Source organism: Athene noctua, chromosome Z (genome assembly GCF_965140245.1).
Source record: "Athene noctua chromosome Z, bAthNoc1.hap1.1, whole genome shotgun sequence".
NCBI lineage: Eukaryota > Metazoa > Chordata > Aves > Strigiformes > Strigidae > Athene > Athene noctua.
The window spans coordinates 37,733,512-37,745,914 of record NC_134077.1 but is presented as its reverse complement, the minus strand read 5'-3'; the positions used below and the strand labels follow the sequence as shown (position 1 = coordinate 37,745,914).

General features: G+C 39.5%; 1 pseudogene; it reads left to right on the top strand.

The window, feature by feature from the left end:
• The first annotated feature begins 7,332 nt into the window (after positions 1-7,332).
• On the top strand, positions 7,333-10,338 carry LOC141973268 (uncharacterized; annotated as a pseudogene).
• The last annotated feature ends 2,065 nt before the right edge of the window (positions 10,339-12,403 follow it).

Below are 12,403 nucleotides of genomic sequence, written 5' to 3'. Positions count from 1 at the left end.
GCCACAAGGGGGGAGTGCCCTCAGACAACGTTGCCTCGTGGGACGCTTACGCTGTGCCAATGAGGAGTCAGTTGTGGCGTGTGAACTGAGCTCAGGGACCAATCACGAGTTGTTACTGCGCGTGTGATCATCACATGTACTACGTTTATGTTATATATACTGGCCAGTTGCCTAATAAAGTTGGAACAAGTTTGTAAAACATATGGGTCTGTATGCTTGTTACCTGGGCTCTACCCATACCGCAACAAAAAGCTATATTGCGACAAGATGTGATGAGACTTTATCTAGTACATGAGGATTTTTAATCAAGCATTGTCTGCAATAATTAATGGTTTGAATTTATCTTCGACCAGTGATGCAAAATAATTTGAATCTGATGCCCTTCAAAGCTACTATACATTTGCCATTTCATTCAAATAATTCACTTCTGAAAAAGTAGAATTTCAAAATGTCCTTTTTGTGTTCACTTTTGCAGTAATATTGTCCAAACTTCCAGTGCCTCACATATAAATAAAACATCTAAATCTGTATTCTAGAGTATTATCAGATCATTGCAGTGAGTTCAATTGGCCAAATTTAAAGCATTAGTAACCCCTCAGCTAGACACTAGTGCTTCTTTATCTGAATTTTAATAACTGTATTATTATTGAAGCAATGCAACCCAGTAAGACCAAAAAAGTGAGTATGCAGCAACACAATGTGCACACTATGGGGTTTTTTTCTGCTAATTTATTCTTACCTGGTATTGAGCACTGGTTATCTGTTAGCACTTGGAGCATATTAAATGTATAACTGAGTACATATTGCTGGTTTTTTCATCCTAAATGAGCATACTTAATGATTTCCAAGAACACTTTGAAACATGAATCAAAACACACTAAAGAGAGGCCATAAGGACATTCTTTCCTTCTCCACCTGCTTCCCATCTCCATCTCTTCCTCTTACGAGCTGCTATAAGAAGCAGGATAAAAATATTTCTATGCTGGGAGCAGAAATCATTTCCAGATATATTAATCTACTGTATTTATTGCCACTGCATCCTTTCTACTGTACACTGCCTACCATGGAAACCAGCTCTGCTTCACTTTCCCTTAATGTTATTTCTGACACATTGCTGTGCCAGAAAGACAGACATGACTGCTATTAAACTAGTGTCTGATGAGTTAGCTTTGTAGCATGTAAAGCCAGAGTGTCATTAAAACCTAGGCAATTGTTTTACTTTTTTGTCAGCTAGACTAATATATATAACTCAGAGTTGAAGCAATTCTGTCACAAGCTGTTTCCAGAAGTAAACTGTGTTAACAGCTGAAGACTCTCTGACTGAAATGCAGAATATTTAATATAATGTGTTGGGCTGCAAGTTTTATCCTTTCCTAAATGATAACTACAAATGAAGCAACCCAGATAAAAGACAGGAGGTCAGTGACTTCCTAAATGGCTACTGAGTTTTGACTGTATATGATAGCCTGCCTCCCTTGCCCTAAAAAGAAAATGAGTTGGGGTAATGCAGCTTAGGAATTTCAGCAATAATCAGCATCAGTGGAAATTATAAATACTCAAAGCCATTCACACAAAATGTCTTACATTTACTTTTTGGGTTCTGTATGGCTCCATATAGTATAATCAGACCTTTAAAGAGAACATTTTTTCCCACTGTGAAAGTCTTTTTTTATAGTGCAATAATATTTGTAGAGGGCCATTTGGGAAAACATAGTTATCCTGGGAGATGATTCACAATTTATTTCACCTTGCCTGGTGGCTTTCCTCTTAATAAGTTTTCAGCCACCAGGTTTTAAAAGTTAATAAAAATAGATAGAAACTTTAGCCTTTTTATGACAAAGTTTATGGCCACCAAGCAGTCAAGCATAGAATAAGGAAGTGATGGAGACAAAGGCAAGGATAGACATAGTTCTATCCATGATTCCAAAATTTACTGCCATCTGCCTTTCTTACTTGTAGCAAAAGCTCAGAAAATTGTAATGCTTCCTCAAGGTCATAATATTCTTAAATTGTTAATAGTCTAGTTTGAGCATTGATTGTTGATGAGATCTTCTTTGACTACCATTTTGGGAGCTGTAGTTTGACACGTAAGAAATTCTTTGAGAAACAAAATGAGGGGGGAGATTCTAAAAAATTTGATAACTCGTTAATTAAACAACTCAAGGTTTTTAAGAACACTGTAACTCAAGAGTTGAATTCTTAAACTAGAAGTTTTTAAACTGTGTACCTTCTTGGATTTGCATGTATTTTCCTTATGCATAACTGTTAACTACAGACGTTTACAATAGGTAATACTACACTATCCCACTTTTTGCTTATGAAATATACAGGGGAATGAAGGAGTGGCTGCTAAGTGACAGTTTCAGAGCTGTGAAGATTAACTGGAGGCATAAAGGCAAATGAGCATCTCTAATTAGCTGACTGGAACAGGAATCCTGTTTGGACCTGTAATATCAAGTTGGTTGTGAGAATATCAGAGAATAGGCAGTCAGGTATTGCATCCTTTTTACTGTAAGGACACATGCTTAGCTTGTGTGAAATCACACTCCATCAAGAAGAAGATCAGTGATTGTATATCTGATTTAACTGAAGTGCTGGTAAAAGCTCACTGAGTACATGAATGCAACTACAGCATTTATCTGTTTTAGGAAGAATACTGAGAAAAAATTCTCAGTGCGCTGGAATTCAAGATTCTCATGAGCACTGGAAAACCACAGACAGAAATGTCATAAACTTTCTATGCCAAAATCAGAACACTAAATGTAAGTTTTCATATTTTTTACTGTTATGTGAGATGCTCTATTTTAACTTATGGCTTTATTAATATGTATGCTCATTTGTATTGACAAATGCAATTTTATTACTGAAGATGGGATTCCCATTTTGAAATAACCATGTAATAAGATAGTTAATATAGTATTCATTTAAATTTTCTTTGTTTAATCCCTTGCATTTTCTTATATAATGCAGCCAACATAATGAAGTGGTTGGTTTTTCGTTGGTTGGTTGGTTGGTTGGGTTTTTTGGGGTTGTTTGGGGTTTTTTTGTTGTTGTTTTGTTTGTTTGTTTGTTTTCTCTGCACTACTGTAATTCACATTAATTGATTGTGGGGTTTTTTCCTTCATTGTTGGGAGATAATGGACATGTGAGCAATCCTACACGTGTGCATGCCTTGGCAAGGACATGACAAGGACATAGAACAAAGAACTCAGCAAACAACTCCAGGAGATGGGTTGCGTGGAGAAAGACATTGAGTGTGGCGCTTATTTTCCAATCATGAGAAGGCCTGAAGTGCGTGGACAAAGCTTAACTATCCAGTCATAAGGATTGTACCACGTACCGTTCGCGTGCACAGGAGAAACCTATAAAAGGGCTTGCTTACCTTCAATAAATTGGCATTGCTTGATCATACCGGTCGTGTGCATGTCCATAGCTCCCTCACTTCACAGTCATACTCTATCTGTTTATTTTCAAAAAGTGTTCATTCAAACAATTTGCAACATTACCACATGGATATTTATGACAAAAGTGACATCTAACAACCTCTTCCAGAAACAGCTAAATTATAATCGACAGACGTTTTGCCAGATTAGTTACATTACTCTATGTCTCCAGAATATTTCTTTTGGCCAGATTGATTAGAGATTGATTTTTTCACATCTAAGTTACTACATGTAAAATCCTGGAGGAGGGGCTTAAAAAAAAATTAACACCTTGCATTATGAAATTAATTTTGAAAAATATTCTTTTTTGTTCACATTTATCATAGCTACCCTGAATCCATGGGAGTTTCACAGTGATGCACCCAACTCAGGCCATCCTAAAACGCTTAGGAACTTTGGACACTTTCTACACAGTGTGATTTAAACATGTGCCACCTGCAACATGAACCTTGGACTTCATAAGCACCCAATGCCACTGCATTCTGAGCAAGTGAAGCTAGTCTCATATGTGCTGGTTTCTGATGGAGTGAAAATAGGAGATATTGTAACTTGTTCAATTTTAATGTTTACATTTTACAATTACTGCACGGTCATGTGTCAATCCTTTTGACAGATTTTCTGCACAAGTTTCAAAGGCTTTTTCTTTCATACAGAAGTCCAGATCTAGCCTTGAGTGTCTCATGCAGGGTGATGTACAATTCCTCTAACTCTTGAGGGATTATGATTCTTCAAAATATTTGTATTAAAGCCATAGAGAGAAGGCAAACAGATTCACACAAAAGAGAAGTCACATTGCATATTACAAATGTCTTACAGACTGTTGGAACTCATTGTCTGATGTGTAACCTGAATATATTCCAGTAGACAGAGAATGAGGAGGTTTCAACACCCATGTAGAAAATTATTAATGACTGTAAAATATGATATTTTACAAAGTCATAGCTGGCTTCTGGACTTCATAATTGTGTTTTAAACTTTTACATTGATTCTGCAGTCATCTTCTCAGTTTATAGACAATGAAAAGTGTAATTATACTGATATAAAATTTAATTTAATAAAAATTTAATTTAATAAAATAAATTTAATAAAAAATTAATTTAATAAAAATTAATACGTTGTGTTGGATATTTAGGAATATTTACTAAGAATAGTGTAAAGAGAATATGTAATAGGGAAAGTGTTAGGGTCTGTATTATTTAGAATCCATAGCTCCACAATCAGGAAAAAGTGCAGATGATTTGACTCTTTGTGAAAAATACACAAGGGTTTTAAGGGTTTACTTCATAATTTTTCACTCTGGAAAAACTGAGTTGAAAGAACATAAAATGCCTTGGGTGATATTGATAGAAATTCTATAACACATGGCAAATGTACTGAGAAGTGGTAAATATTTAAGAAATACTTGAACAGGTTACAATTGAAATCTATTCCTGTTTAAATTTAAACAGTAAAAAGGTCAGAAAAGGCCAAAATGATTGAGGTGCTATAAAGAACAGTTCAAGCAAGAAGTAAAGAGTTTAAAAAATGTATACACATGGCATAGTAAAGAATGGGATCTACAAAAAATATGCAGAAGTAAGTTAAACCGATAACTGCAGGAAAAAAATTAAATACTGAAAGATGAATTATACATAATGATGAAATGAACAAAGGGTCCTTCAAATACAGTGGCAATAGAGAGTTGAGAAAAAAGAAAATTGGCCCACTAAGAAAATTACAGGATAATTTTGAGATAAGAAATGTGAGATTAATCAGTAATCTTATTTTTAGCTCAGTTTTCTGAGGAATATATTTCACATGACTACTCTGTCTGTCGGTGCTCTTCAGTAACTTTTGGAGAATTAACTGTTTTAGCCATATTTGACATTGGAAGGGAGGTCTTTTGAAACACCTGCATTTATTTAGCAACTGTTGCTGCTGAAGAGAAAAGGTTATGATGTGCACTAACAGACAGGTGCCTAGTTTAACCATCTGCTTGGTGAGCCTACATGTACTACCAGGTTACTCTGCAGTCAGAGTCAGCCTTTCATGTACTGTTTCTTGACAGCTGAGAGACAGAGGAAAGAGCTGATAGCATTTTGGAGAACAGCTGGGGTACAGGCAGGAGCTGAGAGTACTGCAGCAGAAGAGGAAGCAGGCCATGGTGAGTGAGTTTATGGAAAATATGTATGGGATGCAGGAGCAGATGGCGGGAGATGGTGGCATCAGAGAGTTCAGCCTGGTTCCTCATCAGAAGTTAGTGTTAGGAAGTAGAGGACTATCCTGTCCTGTTGAGGGAAAGGAAGAATTAACTCAAAGTCTCCTTCCTTTTCTGCCTACATATGCTGAAAATTGAGTATAAGATGCTGGATCACGTTGTTTTCAATTCGCGATCACTGTGCATGGGTGAGAGCAAGAGTTGACTGTTCTCTCTACTCAGGCAAAAGATAAAGTTAATCATAGACTCACAGAGAGGTTCTCTGGACAGTAAAGCCAGAGTCTTTTTTAATTGTCTTTGGTGTCACATTTTCTTCAGAAGAAATGTTAAGCAAATAATATCCATCACAAGGTGTGATTGTAACTCCAGACCATGTGCTTCTGACCAGGACAGATCAACAGTAAGCTGCACAGATTTATCTAAGCCGCAGGGAGTCGTACTCAGATGCATTGTTGTGTTTGTCCAATTCATTTTTATTTTTCCACATTGCCTAAAATCTACTTAATTCTTGACACTTTCATTTCTAGCTGAATAACTCAGGAAGAAAACTGAGAACAGGACTTGAAAGGCCATAACAGAGGAAAAAACAAAACAAAACAAAACCAACCAAACCCACAACAAAACTGTGTTCTAGAACTGCTTTAATGCATTGTTTCTGTTTCTTCTCTGATATGAAAGCTTGATTAATTGAAACTTTCCATTTCCATGCTTCACATAGGGTAACAGAAGATCAAATCTCGCAGACATTTGCATTAATTTCATTAATAAGATATAAGTGCGAACATGATTAAAGCTTCATCTAGCATCCAGTATTTCTCTGCTGCCATTTTGTCATACTAATTCCTTGTACTTTAGTGGAAACTGGTTATTCCAGGTCATCAAATCTATCTTCTCTTATTCAAGGTAACAACATCCTATAATCACTTCTAAAACCACACTGGATTCATAACATTTATTAAAAGTCTTTGCCAGGAACCATGCTTCTGATGACTGGACACCTTCTAATACCCAGCTCAAACGTATTGAGAGAGAGCCTATATCTGTTTGGTCTTGTACCAACATTGCCTTTTATGTATTCCTTCATTCCTGTACCTTCACCCACTAGATCCAACAGTCAAACCCTTGTGTGGGTTTTTTTTTAATTATATAAGTAACTTTGCAGTGCTTTACACAAATCAGGAGGCTTCATCTTCCTATGTTTCTGTTTCAATTCATAGTTTAACAAGAAGATATCCCATATTTCGAATAATTTTGTAGAATCATAGAATCGCCCAGTTTGGAAAGGATCTCAAAAGATCATCTGATCCAGTGGTGTGGGAAAGAGAGGTTAGAAGAGATTATCTAGCACAATGTCCAACTGTATCTTGAAAATTTCCAACAATGGGACTCTACCACTGTATGGGACTGTGTTGGACTCTGTCTCAACACTGCTGCTGCACCACTACCACTTCCTGGCCTCAGCATCCTGTTCCTGTGAAGGAGTGCACTCTGAAGGAGACAAATAGTCCCTGATGAAACCATGACATCTGCCCGAAGCTAAAACAACAACAGACTTGGCTTTGCCTGCCAATCTGCACCTGCACACAACCTGGGTGAAGAGGAAATTAAGGCAAGGAAGATGTGCAGAGGCTGAAGCCACCACAGGTCAACCCCCCACCAGCACAACCACCATGAGCACCTGGACATGCACTCATGGAGGACCACGGGGCGGCACATATTACAACGAGCCCTGTGGAAACGGGCGGACTCTTCAGAGAAATCGTGGGGACTGGGACAATAAAAGGACTGCGTACTCCTCTCTCAAGATGCCTAAGACTTCGGCAGAGGACCATCACCTGCACCGAGACCGAACCAAGAGAAAAGATCCCTGGTGGTGGTGGTAATTAGCTTCATCTCTACCGTTTTCTTGCTTAGGGATTCTGACTTTTCCTTCCTTTTGCTCTCTGTCCTATTGCTGTTACCAGTTGTAAGTACAATAGAGTTCACAAGGTTGTACGGCATCTGACCTCGTTTGTGTCTTAATTTCACTCCTGGGATCATTTAAGAACCCTCCCCATTATTGGATTGGGACATTTTAAATTGCCGTCATGGACAGGATTCCTCAAAGTGAAAGTGCCACAGAGCCTTGCTGAAATTAAGAACCACTTAATATTGCAGAAAGACGAGCCCTGACGTGTTGTATCCCTAAGATGACTACTCCACCTGTTAGTGATTGTAAAACTTCTCAGAGACATAAGGAGTGGAACCCTGTGTTGAGTAACTTTACGTGCTGCCTCTCTGAGATGACCACTCCAATCTTTAGACTAAGTAACATTAAATGTTACTCTTAGGGATGTAAGGAGTAGAACACTGTGTAACTGAGGGGCTGCTGTTTTGCTTGGAAGAAAAATAAGTATTGCTTTAGAAAAACCCTCAAAAGAGGAAGGACCCAAAATAGAGAAGGAAACCTTGTTTAAATTGTTAGAAAAACATAAATCAAGACCTTCGGTGCCTGGTATAGATTGGGCCCAAGGGAAGTGGCACAACCTACAGGCTGTCACTGATAGGATTATTGCTCTGCAGAAAGATGCAAAAATCAGGTCTGGCAAGGGCAAAGGTTTTATATGTGCAGTCCTGGGTGCCAGTCTGGCAGCTGCAGTAGAGGTAAAGGAGAACCATCGCACCTCTGAACTGCAGATGATAGAGTCTCTGCAGAATCTGTTTCAGTCTCTCCAGAGACAAGTAGAGGATTTAAAAGGGAGGCTGAAGGAAGAAAAAGAACATGGGGAAACAGCAAATAGAGTTTTGAAAGTATCTTTTGTCAGATAAAAATGAAGAAGAACTGGGATAAATTGTACTCTTTACCCTACCAATGACTTGCAAAACCTCAAAATGCACTTAGACAGATTAGAAGTCCCTCTCCATCCCTTGATTAAAACAGAGTATCAGTATAATGGGGACAACAATGATACCAGCCCACAGGTAACCACCAAAGAAGTTCCTTTTACCTCGACAGAGCTGACCAAGTTAAAAAAAGAACATGCTCGGACTCAAGGGTCGAGTCCAAAACTGAGTATGTGTGGAGGGTGTCATTAACTGGAGAAGATCAGATTATGTTATCAGAAAAGGAAGCTAGGGGCAATTGGAGTCCCAATGTTTTCTTAACAACTGGAGACAGAAGGGCTCCATGGTCCCTAACACTAAGAGCTGCCTACTGGGCAGGGGGAGTAGATCCCTGAGAGAGAGGAGAACCTGTAATCATACAGGGAACAGTAGACCAACTCATGGAGAGTGTGCAAAAGGCTGCATGTTTGCAGATGATGTACGACCGAGACTTGAAGCCTCATTGTGAATCACTCATGACATTGCAAGTAGATCCTGTTCGAATGACCCCTCTGATAAGAGGACTCCCCAGTTCACTAAAGACTATGGGGATTCAACTGCAAAAGGAGGTAGCTGAAACCCCTTTAAGTCAGAGAACATTGGCATCATTGCAAGGAACATTAACTCCTGGGCACAGCAGGAAGGAGTACAAAGCATGGACATGGGAAGAAGTAGCTAGGGAATTAATTATGCCCAACAACATGGACCTACTGCAACCCCAAGTGCCGAAGTAGATTCCCAGTGTGTGAGACAAGCAGAGTTAAAAGTGGTCCCATGGGCTGCAAGTAACAAGAAGCCCCCTCAACTGAGAAGTATGGAAGGGAGAGAGATTCCAAACAAGTATAACATTCTGTTGGTGGAAGGCTGCCAGAAAGGAATCTCACGTGACCTAATGGATGGGTTGCCAACTGATAAATTAGAGAAGTTAATATCGACTTGGCCTGACCAGCCAGGAGACAAGGCCACAAGCCACAAAGAAACCTCCCCTAGTGCACATCCTCTGATCGATCTCGGAGAGGAAGGGGAGAAACCCCACAGTGAGGAGGGAAACTAGATCCTTTGTTCCCCAAAGGTGGGTGGGGGAACGAAGAGTGGATGCATGTTAGACAGCTCACTGAAACCAAACAAGGTGATTTATTGATTACAGGAACAGTAGGACCCAGACAAACTCCAGTGACCTTTCTAGTAGATACTGGAGCCCAGATTTGTGCACTTACTACCACAGGTACCATCTCATGTGGAATCAAATCTTCAAAACAAAAATTGTTAGTGGCAAATGCACTTGGCAGTGTTCAACCACAGGCAGTTGCATCTGTAATCTTGCGATTACCAGGGGAGGACACTGCCATCAGAGTTACCATGCCAGCGGGAGATTTCCCACTCAGTCTTCTAGGAATTGATGTTTTGAAGGGAAAGACTCGGCTGGATGATAAAGGGAGACAATGGGCTTTTGGTTTCCCATCATTGGATGTGTGGTTGTTAAGACCTGCACCAGCCTTACCTCCCTAAAAATTGACAGATATTATCCCCTACCCATTGCGTCTAGGAGCAAGGGACGGAATTACACCAGTTCTGGAGGATTTGAAAAAACAACAGGTTGTAGTTTCCACTCACTCCCCCTTCAACTCTCCAGCATGGCCGGTCCAAAAACCAAACGGCAAATGGAGATTGACAATAGATTACAGGAGACTCAATGCCAATACAGGCCCACTAAAAGCTGCTGTACCAAACATTGCTGAATTGATAACAACCGTTCAGGAACGATCCCACCCTGTCATGGCAACAGTTGATGTCAAGGATATGGGGACCAGGATCCCTTTGCCTTCACCTGGGTAGGACAACAGTACACCTTTACATGACTCCCTGAAGGATACAAGCACTCCCCCACGCTATTTCACCATGCTCTAGTGTAAGAGTTGGAAACAATCCCCAGGAAAGCAGAGGTGAAGATTTATCAATACATAGATGATGTACTCATAGGAGGGAGTCAGGTAGAAGAACTCTAGAGTGGGTCACCCCCACGTGTTGCAGTCCTCCCAGCACTGAACTACAAAACAGGGGCTTCTTCTTCCCACAGAGTCCTGGTCTTCTTTGGACGCAGTTGCCTGCAGCAGTGTGGTATCTTCCACTGGTGGGTGTCAGGGAGTGCAGCCTGTCATCTCGTCATGGGATATGGGGGGGGTCTCTGCACCAGTGCACCTCCCCCCTCTTTCTCCTCTTTCCTTCCAGTGACCTCAGTTTTCACACAGATGTTTTCCTCATAACTCCTCCTCACAATTCCTAACTCCTCGTCGCAGGTTCCCCTTCTTAAATATGTTGTCACAGAGGCACAGCCACCATCACTAATTGGCTTGGCCTTGGCCAGAGGCAGGTCCAACTTGGAGCTGGGGGATTTTCGAGAAGGTTCTCACAGGGGGCCACTGCTCTAGCCCCCTTCCCTGCTGACAAAAACCCAAACTCAGCACAACAGTTGCCTTTGACTTCATGTTGACCAGCTGTGGTAGATTCTCACTTGTGCCTATAGTCTATGAAAGTCCTTTTCACTGGCAATGCTTAGCTCCTATAACACATTCTGTAAAGCTGCATATAATCTAGATTTTACGTTGAACATGGAGCTCACCATAGCTTTAACACAGCATATTAAATGAATTTCTATGAAAGTGACATTTTTCATCTAGTTGAAGAAGTGTTTTAATGTTTTCCCTTAAACACATTGTTAATATACAATTTTTATATTAGACTGTCCTGGTTTTGACCAGGATGGGATTAATTTTAATTGGAATATTTTATACCATGTGATGTCATGCCCAGATGGGGTGTGGCTGGCGCTACCAGGCTCGTGCTCTCTCTGGCAGCATGCTGTTTGATGGTCGGTCGGTATTGCTACTGGGGGGGGCGGTCGCCATGCTCGGTAAGCCACTGTTGCATTCTACCCGTTTTCTTTTTGAACTCACTATTGCTACTGTTGTTTGCTTGTTATATTTAGTAAATTCTTTCTTTGTATTCACCCCATGAATTGTCTTCTTTTCTCCTTCCCCTATCTGACCAGAGTGGGGAGAGGGAGGTGAATGGCTGGCCACGTGGTGTCTGGCAGCTGACTGAGTTCAAACCTCCACAGTGACTCATTCTAATAGTCTAATGAAATATTTTAATGAAGTGTTCTGGGCTGTAAAGAACAAAAAAATCCTCTTAGGAAAAAGAACGCAGCATAATAAAAATCAACTGTGTCCTTTACATTTCCATAGTCCTTGTTAATTTTCAAATTTATTATACAGTTTTCCATTTCTTTCAACATAGGAGATAGCTGTATAAATTTTATCAGTTTTTCATAATTTTCTTGTTCTACTTAGATGTACCAGATCTAATTCATTCAGACTGATGCATTTTAAATTCAATTGGATTTGACTCAAAGGAGCATATGAATGGCCCAAATAATTCACACCAAAGGTTATCTAATCTTTATGCATTTCAGATATATAAAGTTATATCTCATTTCAGGAAAGCTGTTAAGGAGTCAATGCCCATGGAAGAGCAATGAAAGACTGTAGGATATTTCACCCAAGTACTCTCCTAGTCTCATGTAAATGAAGTATGTTTTAATATAACTATTTAAATGCGAGTAATATGAGGTTTGATTTACCTGTATATAAATAAGAGCTTAAGGATGACTGATTATTGTAATTTTTCTAATGTAAGATATTTTGAGACATAATAATTTCTGTGATGAGTGGCTCCTGTTTGTCTATTTTAAGCATCTTCCCCTTAATAGCTCTTAAAATCTGAAAACATCCTTGGAGTATAATATTCAAGCTTCTCTTGGAAAATAAACAACAATTGCTATATGAAATTGGCAAAAGTGAGAATTTCTTTTGACAAAATTAAAAAGCAATGTGAAATAAGA